The sequence below is a fragment of the Varanus komodoensis genome, unplaced genomic scaffold (genome assembly GCF_004798865.1).
Source record: "Varanus komodoensis strain SLA01 unplaced genomic scaffold, ASM479886v1 scaffold157, whole genome shotgun sequence".
NCBI lineage: Eukaryota > Metazoa > Chordata > Lepidosauria > Squamata > Varanidae > Varanus > Varanus komodoensis.
This window is the reverse complement of record NW_025335459.1, coordinates 165416-178690: the sequence shown is the minus strand read 5'-3', so window position 1 is coordinate 178690 and position 13275 is coordinate 165416. Positions and strand designations below refer to the sequence as shown.

The 13275-nt window shown below is 43.6% G+C and overlaps 1 pseudogene; it reads left to right on the top strand.

Annotated features, from left to right (window-relative positions):
• The first annotated feature begins 3541 nt into the window (after positions 1 to 3541).
• LOC123021091 lies at positions 3542 to 9554 on the top strand (annotated as a pseudogene).
• The last annotated feature ends 3721 nt before the right edge of the window (positions 9555 to 13275 follow it).

Here is a 13275-nt window from a genome sequence, read left to right as displayed (position 1 = left end):
CTATACAGTCAGTAAAAACTAGACCAGGAGCTGACTGTGGTGCAGATCATGAGCTTTTCATTGCAAACTTTAGGCTTAAAATGAAGAAAGTAGGGAAAAGTACTAGGTCACTCAGGTATGACCTAAATCATATCCCTGATGAATATACAGTAGAGGTGGCCAACAGATTTAAGAAATTCGATCTGATAGACAGAGTGCCTGAAGAACTATGGACGGAGGTTCACAACATTGTACAAGAGGTAGTAACTAAAACCATCCCAAAGAAAAAGAAATGCAAGAAAGCAAAATGGCTGTCTGAGGAAGCTTTACAAATAGCTGAGGAAAGAAGGGAAGCAAAAGGCAACGGAGAAAAAGAAAGATACACCCAGTTGAATGCAGAATTCCAGAGAATAGCTAGAAGAAATAAGAATGCCTTCTTAAATTAACAGTGCAAAGAAATAGAAGAAATCAATAGAATAGGGAGGACCAGAGATCTCTTCAAGAAAATTGGAGATATGAAGGGAACATTTCATACAGAGATGGGCATGATAAAGGACCAAAATGGCAGGGACCTAACAGACAGAAGAGATTAAGAAGAGGTGGCAAGATTACACAGAAGAACTATACAAGAAAGTGCTTAACGTCCCTGATAACCACAATGGGGTGGTCACTGACCTCGAGCCAGACATCCTGGAATGTGAAGTCAAATGGGCCTTAGGACGTCTGAGCAACAACAAAGCTAGTGGAGGTGACAGTATTCCAGCTGAGCTATTCAAAACCTTAAAAGACGATGCAGTAAAAGTGCTACACTCAATATGCCAGCACATTTGGAAAACTCAACAATGGCCACAGGATTGGAAAAGGTCAGTTTACATTCCCATCCCAAAGAGGGGCAATGCCAAAGAATGTTTAAACTACCACACCATTGCACTCATTTCACATGCTAGCAAGTTATGCTCAAAATCCTACAAGCTAGGCTCCAGCAGTATGTGGACTGAGAATTACCAGAAGTACAGGCAGGATTTCGAAGAGGCAGAGGAACTAGAGATTATTATTATTATTATTATTATTATTATTATTATTATTATTATTATTATTATAACATTTCTATGCCACCCCTTGCTGAAACCTCGGGGCGGCTTACAACATGAAATCAAATGAGATCAAATTGCCAACATACACTGGATCATGGAGAAAGCTAAGGAGTTCCAGAAAAACATCTACTTCTGCTCCATTGACTATGCTAAAGCCTTTGATTGTGTGGATCACAACAAATTGTGGCAAGTTCTTAAAGAGATGGGAGTAGCAGACCATCTTATTTGTCCCTTGAGAAACCTATATGCTGGTCAAGAAGCAACAGTGAGAACTGGACACAGAACCACTGATTGGATCAAAATTGAGAAAGGAGTTTGGCAAGGCTGTATATATTGTTGCCCTGCCTATTTAACTTACATGCAGATTGCCGGGAGCCATATCAACAACCTCAGATATGCAGATGATACCACTCTGATGGCAGAAAGTGAAGAGGAACTAAAGAGCCTCTTGATGCGGGTGAAGGAGAGTGTAAAAGTTGGCTTGAAACTCAACATAAAGAAAACTAAGATCATGGCATCCGGTCCTATTACTTCCTGGCAAATAGATGGGGAAGAAATGGAGGTAGTGACGGATTTTATTTTCTTGGGCTCCAAGATCACTGCGGATGGGGACTGCAACCAAGAAATTAGAAGACACTTGCTCCTGGGGAGGAAAGCTATGGCAAATCTAGACAGCACACTAAAAGCAGAGACATCACCCTGCCAACAAAAGTGTGTAAAGTCAAGGCTATGGTTTTCCCAGTTGCAATGTATGGATGTGAAAGTTGGACCACAAGGAAGTCTGAGCACCGAAGAATTCAGGCCTTTGAATTGTGGTGCTGGAGGAGACTCCTGCGAGCCCCTTGGATTGCAAGGCGATCAAACCGGTCAGTCCTAGAGGAGATCAACCCTGACTGCTCTTTAGAAGTCCAGATCCTGAAGATGAAACTCAAATACTTTGGCCACCTAATGAGAAGGAAGGTCTCCCTGGAGAAGAGCCTAATGCTGGGAGCAACTGACGGCAAATAGAAGGGGACGGCAGAGGAGGAGGTGGCTGGATGGAGTCACTGAAGCAGTTGGCATGAGCTTAAGTGGACTCAGGGATGGTGGAGGACAAGAAGGCCTGGAGGAATGTCGTCCATGGGGTCGCAGTGGGTCAGACACGACTTCGCAACTAACAACAACAGCATTTAACAATAGAAACTAGAAACCACCACCACCCCCATACACACCTCTTAGATTAGGCTACTGAAATCAATAAAATGGGTGGCAGGGTTTGAGTGGTGCAGATCTGTTGCAACCCCCAGGTTGAGTGTGGAAAAAACAATCCTGGGCTTAGCATGTGGTCAGAGGCTCTTATAGGCAATTCTATGTCCTCTTCCTTGAGGAAAAAAGTTGATGCCACACACCCCAAATCCAAGATCTGTGCCACATCCCTGGCATAGTGTGCTTTGCCTCTGGTAGATGTTCCCTTAGGGTGCAATATAAGCAGAAAAGGAGTCCCACAATGCCTAGCATGGCCCAGACTTCAGTATTTAAAGAATATAAGTCAGGAGAGATCCCTCACCATCAGCAGCTATTCCAGGACTAGAAGAAGAGAGAAAAGAAGCAGAGTCATTCAACCAGCACTACTTTTTCCATCTTCCCTCCTCTGTTCATTTTCCTTTTGTGTTGTGGCTTTATATATTCTAAGGCAGGGAACCTCTTGTTTTGCTCATTACACATAATCTATTCTAGAAGCCATTTGGGATGAATTTAGGATTATGCCCTAAATAAATGCAGCTGAGCATTACAATAGTATGTAATGGATAGCCTATTATTTCATACCTTGCAGGTATTCACTTATAATTTGGACTGTGATCAGACATCTTCAGACAGTGATTGTCCTCGTGCCTCCAGCAAGGAAGGTTGGGAGAATGCCCACAAGGGACACAGCCTTCTCTGAGGTGGCTCCCAGATGCTGCAGAATGCTCTCTCTGGCCACAATCACTCCGCACCAACATTGCTGCCTTTTCAGCACCAGTTTGAAGGCACGTGTTGGAGTTTCTGAGAGCACAATCATAGGCACGCTTAAGTAGAAAATCATCCTATACTTGCTGAAAGATACCTGGAGTCTTCTCTTGCCTTCTCTTTTAGAGAAGGTTTCTAATGAATGTAAATAACAATGCACGTCGAGGAGGAAGAAATCCAAACACTTCCGAGCTTAAAAATCAGCTGCGAAAATGAACACCTCATAGGACAAACAGCGCAGAGCCTGTGAGACACGATTTGAAGGCAGGGGTCTTTGCTCTGAAATTCAGTGTGCCACGCTCATTTTTGTCAGCGAAACTTTGAAACGATGCCGGGGCAGGAAGCGATACGAACTGGAGGAGTGACTACGATTCCCAGAACCGCCCGCGGCTTCACGGAGAGGAAAAGAACCACGTTTCCCAGCAGCCCGTGGGCTTCTGCGGGGCTCGTCATCGCAGCCCGTCTAGCGCGCTTGTCTCCGGGAGGAGGGAAGGACTCCCCACGCGAGAGCGGCTCAGCGATTGGCTGCTTTGGGCTCGAGCCGCGGGGGCGTCGCGGGCGCGCGGCAAAGACGCCTGGCCTTCTGGGGGTGGCGGGAGCCTAACATCGGCCTGCGAGAAGCGTCCGCACCTCGCCCTGTAAATGCTGGTAAGTGGGGAGAAGGGGCCCGACTTGCACGCACTTCTCGGAGCGGGGGCGCTCTTGGCTGGGGCTGTGCATGCCTTGGTTTTGATGACGATGAAGCTGATTTCATGCGGGAGGCACAAGGAGAGGCGCTTTGCGTCCCCCTGCCTCGGCCCCCTTTGTCCTCCTGAAAGGCAAAAAGGCACGGCAGGTGAGCAAGAAAACTGGAAGCATTTACATATGGGCTGAGCGAGCTGCAGCCCGGGGCCTCGGCCTCCTGCCAACATTTCTTTTTAAAGATCACCATTAACTTCATTTCATTCTTAATCATAAATAATGAGAAAAATCAGGGGTATACCTAGGCGAAAAAATCATTTTCTAGACTAAAAAGTATAAAGAATGATCCACAGTCAACAATGCCCCAAGATCGGTTGTCTGATCGAAGTATTTTCTGTATAGAAAATGAAGAACTGCAAGTTAGTGATTTCAATGATATAATTGATAAGTTTGCAGCCAGAGAAGCTCAAAAGAAAGTATTCTGAATTTGTACATAGTGTAAACATAGTTATAATTCCCCTATGGAGGTTCTGTGTGAACAATCTTTTTATCAGTGCTATATTTTTTTATCAATAAGCAATCTTTTAGCAATGCTAAAATTTCCTCAAGGTTCTACTTTTATTTAGTAGATAAAGAAGAGAACAAGGTTTTGTTTCTCCTATCAGATGCTGTTAAGTGTGGACCTACCAAGGTCTGCTAGCTCTGGGCCTCCAGTTGCTTTAATCCGGGTCTGAGCGGAAGTGAATCAGGGGCGGGGGGAGAAGAGGAGCAGAACTGCAGAATCTCTTGCTAACACTGGGAGGACTCAATACAGCTATTAGGAAAAAGCAGGGAGGGATAATGTTGCTTTCCTAAAGTAGTACTTCTGTGGCCCATTTCTTTATTTAAAGCAAGGCTGTCTTCTCAGTGTTGTTGGACTGAAATTCCCATCATCCACTACCACTGTGCTGACTGTGGCTAAAGGGAGCTGTCATCCATCAGCAGCTATGTTCCCAAGCCATGATGTAAAGCACTTGTAGCCCAGTCTTCAGCTAGTGGCATTCCAGAGTAGCCTGCAGATGAATATTCAGCCCCCTCTCTCAGGTTTATAATACAAAAAGTACTAAATTGAAGGAAGAAGCCAAAACAAATCCATCTTTAAAGTTGGATAAAGGGCAGAGTGATGGGCTGCCTGCAGCAACCTAGTACTCATGTGCAGGATCACTGACTAACTCACATTCCTGGCTTAGGCTGTGCAAAGATTGGGGATTCTGGAGAAATGGGGATCCTTCCGTTCTCCCTATCCTGTTGTGTTTCTGTAGGCTCAACCTACCTTTGCTGATGTGGCCGTGTATTTCACCGAGGCGGAGGGGACCCTCCTTGATGCAGGCCAGAGAGCCCTGTACAGGGATGTCATGCTGGAAAACTATGAGAATGTGGCCTCCCTAGGTAAGGGTAAGACACTGGAAGGCTTTGTCAGTGCTGCCGTTAATCATTCACGTTTTTGGATGGACACCTGTGTTTTTCTTCGCTCTCCCACTTTTCTAATGCCAACATGTATCTGATATGAGGGGTCAAATGAGACAAGGATGTCTCAATAATCAGGAGGTTTTTGTTTTTTGCTTTTTTGAGAGAGGGAGAGAGAGAGTTTGACTTGTCAAAGACAATCCTGCTCTCACCCAAGCTGAGCCTTCCATGACTTGGTTGCTGCCTGATGTGTTTGACTACAACTCCCATCACCCTCAGTTGGCCTGGCCCAGAATACCAGGTTACTGGCTGGGTTGCAAGGGTTGTTAGTAGGGACCTGCCAATTACACTAATTATGCCAGCGGTTTGTGATCTGCACTGACTCCCAGTCTGTTTCCCAGTCCCATTCAGTGTGCTTGGGTTCCTATTTTTAAGACAGGGGTAGTCATGCTCTATCCTTTCCAATGTTGTTGGAGCACAGCCCCCATCATCCCTGGCCGATGGCTGTGCTGCTGAGGGCTTAGGAGAGTTGCAGTCTCACCACTTCTGGAGGACCATGGGTTCCTTACCTTTTAGTTAAACCCTCCAGGGCGTGGAGCCAGGTTACTGGAAGGATCGACCATGAGGACATCTTCAGAGACGCATCTTTTGGTTTCCCTGCCAAGAAAGATGAAGCTGGTGCCTATTAAGGAGAGGGATTCTAGAGCAGTGGCACACCTGCTGTGGTACTATATGCTCCACACATATAGGGAGCCACACCACACCAGGACCTCCTCCTGGGCGGAGCCTGAGACTGGGTCCTTTTCTTAGGGACACCACTAAGGATGTTGGCCAAAGGGCACTGCCTTTTTGCTGCCCATTTGGAGAACATCTGTACCTCCCATGTTGTGAACTTTTTGGTGCCAGGTGAAATGCTTCATATTTTCCAGGTTTTTCTGGTTTAAAACATGCTTCTGTGCTTTGAGATCTCAGGCACTACTGCTGCTGACCTTATTTTGATGTTATTTAAATTTCTCTTTCATTTCATGTTGGTTCCTTATTTTTCCTATTGTATGGCTTAAAATGTTCTCTGTACACCATCAGGTGAACTTGGTATTAAGTGGCAGAATAATAAAATCCATTTGGCTTCACTGATTGGCCATGGACTAGTCTTCTCCAACCTGGTATTTTCCAGACATTTTGGAGTACTGCTCCCATCAGCCCCTTGTGGTCCTGGGGAAGACTGCTGTACACTGCGACATGTGCCCATGAATGCTCGCATGTTATTTAAATGTTTTCTTTCCTGGGGGGAGCCCAAGGGATGGGAGGAGGTCCAATTCTAACGAATTATCATGGAAGAGATTCTTGCCATGCACATTCCATATCTTCTCATGATCTTGTTCTTTTCTTTCCTGGGAAGGATATCTTGTCCCAAAGCCTGACCTCATTGCCCAGTTGGAGCAAGGAGAAGAGCCATGGGTTTCAGACTCCCAAGAAATGAAGAGTTCTGACAGCAGTTTGGGTGAGAAGTTGTACTAGCCTGGTCGTACTTTTGCAACAAATATTGCAAGTTTCAAAACCTGAACTAGAAATGTCAGAATATGTGAAGAGTTCTCTGCAAATGAAACTTTTTAAAAATGTCATCTTCCTTTGAAATTACTATCCTTTAAATATTTGTGAGTCCGACTAAAAGCAATTCCTAAGAGTAGGATATAGCAATAATCAAAAATTGATAGTAGAAGTCAGGAAGCTCTGCAGTTCCCCAGACAGCCGTGCCCATGTTCCTGAACCCTCCCAATGGATTTTCAGGTTGTGTGCAGCTTCCCCAGCCCTTCTAAAAGATGGAAAAGTGGAAAAATATGTGGGATAGGAGAATATGAAAGTGTATGTCAGTAAGAATAACAGAAATTTTTTATAAACTAGTACAGAAATGGGCCCGAACTCCAGTAAAATTGAATTATATGGATAGTAAATATCCTAATATATGTTGCGGGGGTGGCAAGGAAGTGGGTACATATTTCCGCATGTTGTGGGATGTGAGTATACAATGAAATTTTGGAAAGTGATTTTTACAGAAATTAGTAAAATACTGAATTTAAATATTGAAGTAAATCCTGGAATCATATTCATGTCAATATTTGGTAGAGAACAATGGGAATGGAATATTAAAGTATTAATAACTGTTACATTAATGATAGCAAGGAATGGGAAAGCAAAATTCAATAACCAATTAAGTGATTGGTATAGAGAAGTTTGGAATATAGCTATTATGGATATTATGTGATATTAAAGTGAAAAAAGGTTTGATAAATAAGAATAAATTTGATGATATTATGTATGTATGCTGAAGCTCAAATACTTTGGCCACCTAATGAGATGGAAAAACTCCCTGGAGAAGACCCTAATGCTGGGAACAATTGAAGGCAGAAGAATGGGACAACAGAGGTTGAGGTGGCTGGATGGGGTCACTGAGGATGTGGGTATGAGGTTGGGCGTACTCCAGGGGATGATGGAGGACAGGAGAACCTGGAGGAAAGTTGTCCATGGGGTCATGAAGAGTCGGGCATGACTTTGCGACTGAACAACAAAAATGGTCCCTGCGAAGGGATGCATTGCTTTTGTTATTGCATAGTTATAACTGTTTTGAGGAAAAGTTTTTTTTCCTTTTGTATTGTATATTAAACTCTATATATGCCCAGACTGTTGGAAATGCTTTGTTCACTCCTCAGCCTTTGTGAAACACCAGACCGTCCACGCAGTAGAGAAACCCTATCAGTGCTCCAAATGCAAGAAATGTTTCGCTCGCCCTTCATACCTGATGAACCATCAGAGAGTCCACAAAGGAGAGAAACCATATCAATGCTTGGAGTGCAGAAAATGTTTTTCTCAAAAGGCTCATCTCATGACGCACCAGAGACTTCACACAGGAGAGAAGCCTTACAAATGCATTGAGTGCGGGAAATGTTTCGCTGACTCCTCCACGATGGCAAAACACCAGAGAGTCCACACAGGTGAGAAACCGTACAAATGCCTGGAGTGCGGAAAATGTTTTGCTTACAGCTCCGCCTTTTTGATACACAAGAGAACCCACACCGGAGAGAAACCCTATGCATGTTCAGAGTGCGGGAAAAGTTTTGGCCACCAGTCACACCTTGTGAAACACCAAAGGATCCATACGGGGGAAAGAAGCTATAAATGCTCAGAATGTGGGAAATGTTTAGCCGACAAATCGACCTTGGTGATCCATCAGAGAGTCCACACAGGAGAGAAACCATATAAATGCACCGAGTGTGGGAAGTGCTTTGCTCACAGCTCAGCTTGTATGAAACACCAGAGGATTCATACTGGAGAGAAACCTTATAAATGCCCTGAGTGTGGGAAGTGTTTTTCTCACCGGTCAGCTTTCCAGATACATAAGCGGGTCCACACTGGAGAAAAACCCTATCAGTGCTTGGAGTGCGGAAAATGTTTTGCTTATAAATCGTATCTTGTGCAACATCACAGACTCCACACAGGAGAGAAACCTTACGAATGCATGGAATGTGGAAAGTGTTTTCTTCAGCAGTCAAACTTTCTGAGACACCAAAGGGTCCATACAGGGGAGAAGCCTTATAAATGCTCAGAGTGTGGGAAATGTTTTACTCAGCAGTCGAACTTAGAGAAACATCAAAGAGTGCATACAGGAGAGAAACCTTACAGATGTCCCAAGTGTGGGAAATCTTTCTCTTGTTGCTCAAGCTTTGTGAAACACCAAAGGTCCCACCCTGGAGAGAGGTCCTATGAGTGTGTGCAGTGTGGGAAGCGCTTTGTTCTCCACTCAGACCTTTTGCAACACCACCGAGTTCACACTGGAGAAAAACCTTATGGATGCTCGGAGTGTGAGAAGCGTTTTGCTCACTGCTTGGCACTTGCGAAACACAAGAGAGTTCACGCAGGGGAGAAGCCATATAAATACGTAGACTGTGAAAAATGTTTTGCTCACCATTCCAAACTAGCGACTCACAAGAGAGTCCACGTACGAGAGGCATCTTACGAATGTCCTGACTGTGGGAAATGTTTTGCACAATGACCCGACTTGTGAGTTATCAGACAGTCCTCTCGGGAGAGAAAAAGTACAGGTGCTTGGAGTGTGGGAAATGTTTTGGTCGCTTCTTGTCATCTGTCGTAGAGTGCATATAGGAGGGAAACCCTGTAGATGCCTTGATTGTGGGAAATGTGTGGCACAGCTCCCACACTTCATTGCTCATTGGAGAATGCACATTGGAGAGAAACCGTATCAGTGCCCTGAACGTGGGAAGTGGCTCAGGCAGCCCCAACATCTTGTGATTCACCTGAAGTTTCACTCAGGAGGCCAACAAAAGCGCACGAAGCCACCAAAATCCCATACAGGTGAGATATGCTCTGATAAGCAGGTTTTTTATGTAACTCCCGTTTAGTGCAGAGTCAATATGTCACTGTGTTCTCTCTGCAAATGCATGAATTGTGACCCATTGTGGGTTCTCTGTCACTTGAAAATAGGGCCCACAGCAGTCTTTGATCATAGACAAGATGAGTGCTCCACACAGAATGCAGTACTTAGTTATTTCCCATGGAAACAAATGGAAGAAATGAAAGGAGAATCGTTTGGCAATAGCAGTGGAGTAACCTTAAACCTGTTCTTGTTAACATCCACGTTTGGAGATTCTCCCTCCTTTTTTAGTTTTTGTTTGCAGCTAGAACACTTTACTTTGTCCCTCAGAACGGGAGCCATTGTAAACTGACTTAAGCCCCCTATGTGCACAGTCCAACTGAAATGAGGCTGAGGAGCACGTTAAATTTGACCTTAGGGCCACAGGTGGCCTACTTGTTGTACACAGTTGGGCAGAGCCACACTTGTAAAACAGGTCTACTTCCAACACCTTTGGCTCTAGCAGTCTGTCTTGTCATTCATCTGCTGTCTCAGGGTACCTCAGTGCCATTTCAGTATTTCAGGTGATTTGGGGTTGGTCATGTCCTCCTGTTGCCCTACTCTTCTCCAGGATCTCTGAATTTGTTTTTTGCTTTCATTTTTTCCATCCCAGCACAACATTTGAAGATGGGACGTTCTTCTCCCAAGAGTAGAAAAGCTCACGGCCGCCGCAAAGGAAGGAAAACTGTATAAATGTCATGTGGAACGAGGTCATGCCAGAAGGACACACTCAGTCATAATGCGAGCGATGCAGTAACGATGCCTTGCAGACAGCAGAAGATTAATTCAAAGAGAGGGCCTTAGATCATGACCGCAGTTTTGAAAGGATATTTGGACACATTTCATGAAGGGTTTGCATTTCCAGATCGGTGAATGTGTCATTAAAACACATTCTGCATTTTGGTGAGCTGCCTTCCACTCTCTTCATGAAGGAACAAGTATAAAAAGCCATGTGTATCCTGTGTTAGTTTCCCTTGTTCCAGTACCCAATACAGTGGGGTCTCAGCTGGAAATTTATTTCTCTGTCTTTCACATTTGTATGCCACCCCATAGCCAGAGGCTCTCTGGGTGGCTCAAATTGCAATATTAAAAATACAAATAAATAACAATAAGTACCAAAACCATGAAACATAATATGAGTAAAGTACAATATGAATACAACTGTATAAAATAGGAGGGAATACAGACACAGTATAACCAATAGAACAATAAACCAGCAGCAAACCAATAGTCCAATCTAAAAACCGATACTAAATTAAAAAGTCTTAACTTGGTGCGGAAAGCAAAATAAACTGGGGGCCAGTCACATCTCCCTTGAAAGGGAATTCCAGAGGTGAGGTGCGATGACAGAGAAGGCCCCTTTCCTCGCCAATTCCCCCCTCACCTCATTTGGAGGGGGTTCACGAAGGAGGACTTCCATTGATGACCTGAGTGGTCTGGTAGGGATATATGGAGACAGGCATTCCCATATATCCCAGCCCCAAGTCTCTTCAGCATTCAGCTAAACGGTGACTTATCCCAACATCCAGGGAAGATGGCAGTTTGCCAGGCAACACTTTTGGAGTGCTCTGTATCCTGACTTGCCGAGATGAAAATGTTGGTGTGAATTGATTTCCGTCTACCTCTCCCACCTCTCTTTTTGGAAATGCTTTCAACAGGTGCCCAGGCACTTGTGGAAAATACCATCAGATTCCAAGGTAAGGTAGATTTCCTATGTCTGAAAACCTATCTCCCCACTTTTTTAACACTTTCTTTTTCTTTTCCTCCCCACCCCCGCAAGCCAAAGGACTATTATTTTTAAACTGGCTGCAAGTAAGACCTTGAAAAAGCAATTATCATTTCCTTACCCAGATGAGGAGTTTTGAAACTCCAACTTTGCTGACATCCAGCTGTTTAGTATCCAAACTCTATTATGGTTAGGGAGTTATTTATGAACTCTGCTTAAGAAGTTATTAATACGAGTGCCTGGATGGCAGTGGGTTGGTGATTAGAGACTATTGACATGTGCTGGAGGGAAGGGGGAGAGCAATTTTGCTCAGCCACCATTTCTCCCTCTTTGAAGCAAAAGTGCTGAGGAACTTTGAAAGGAATTCCAAATATATCTTCTTGAAAAACCAGCCCGGATTTGACATACTCAAAGGACATCGGGATCGTTGGAGTAGAAGAAAGAAAGCATATTGGACAGCTTGCTCTCTCGCTCTCTCAGCAAAGTTAAAGCAAAAAACTCTGAATCTCCTTTGGCTTCTCATTCTTTATGTCTAAAGTGGGGGAGAAAATTTTGATGCAGCAGGTTATTCTTAAGAATAGCAAGAATAGCAAAACATATCATTGGTGCTACCTGCTGGATCCAAAAAAGACTGTAAGAACTTTGAAAACTATTAAGAATCAAAAGAAGATCAGAAGAATGCCCTTTTCAGTTGAAGGTTTACAGAAGATTGAGTAGAGACTTTGGGAGAAAAAATAAAAATAATAAAACTCTCTAAGATTGCCCATTTAACAAATTAATAATGACTAAATGAAATATTAACAAATATTAGTGATATACAAGATGATTAATGAACTTCGCATACTTAGATTTTATTTTTTGTTTATTTCCTCTCACTGTTATTCCATTCTCTTAGATGTTGCATTATCCTCTTTTTTTACTGTTTTCTATCTAAACTGCCTAGTGACAGTGACACATGCATTGGTTACTTCCTGGTTGGATTTCTGCAACGCGCTCTACATGGGGCTGCCCTTGAAGACAGTCCAGATAGTTCAGATGGTGCAAAATAGAGCAGCCAAGTTGCTGACAGGGACTGGGCATTATTCTCAAATAACCCCAGTCCTCTATCAGCTTCACTGGCTTCCCATCAAAGTCCAGGCTCAATTCAAGGTGCTGGTTATTACCTATAAAGCCCTTAACGGCTTGGGACCTGGATACCTAAAGGAACGCCTTCTTCTGTATTTGCCCTTCCACCCCCTGAAATCGGCAGCAGAGGCCTTCCTCCGGGAACCCTCTGTGAAAGACGTGAGGAGGCAAAGTACCCGGAGGAGGGCCTTCTCTGCAGTGGCGCCCCGCCTATGGAATGCGCTCCCCAGAGAGGTCTGCCTGGCGCCGTCGTTATTTGTTTTTTGGTGCCAGGTTAAGACCTTTTTATTCCAGCAATATTTTAATAAGTTTTAATACTGTCTTTTCTATGTCTTTAACTGCAGCCAGTGTGGGTCTGGAATTTATGTTATATTTTATGTTATTTCTTTTGTGTAAGCCGTCCTGAGGCTTTTGCGACAGGCTTTTGCATATAAATATCTTTTGCATATAAATATCTTAAATAAATTAAATAGACTGTTTTTAGAAGTGTACTGTATACCTAGACACATACACACAGATTCTCTCTCTTCAATACCTGAAGTTACTTTACTATTACTATATTAATATTATTATTTTATTATTATTAAAATGTGGTATGTGTTAAAGAAGTTTTAATGTATATGGAAGTGTTTCTTAAGCATTCTGTATGCTTTTTATATACATGATCCAACGTATACACAAATTCGACGTAAGGATGTTCTCATGAACAAAACCTGTTCATAACCTAGGGACTGCCTGTATTAAACTGACTTAGAATGAATGAGTTAATATTAAGAATTAAAGATCAGACAAATCCTTCTGTGATTCCA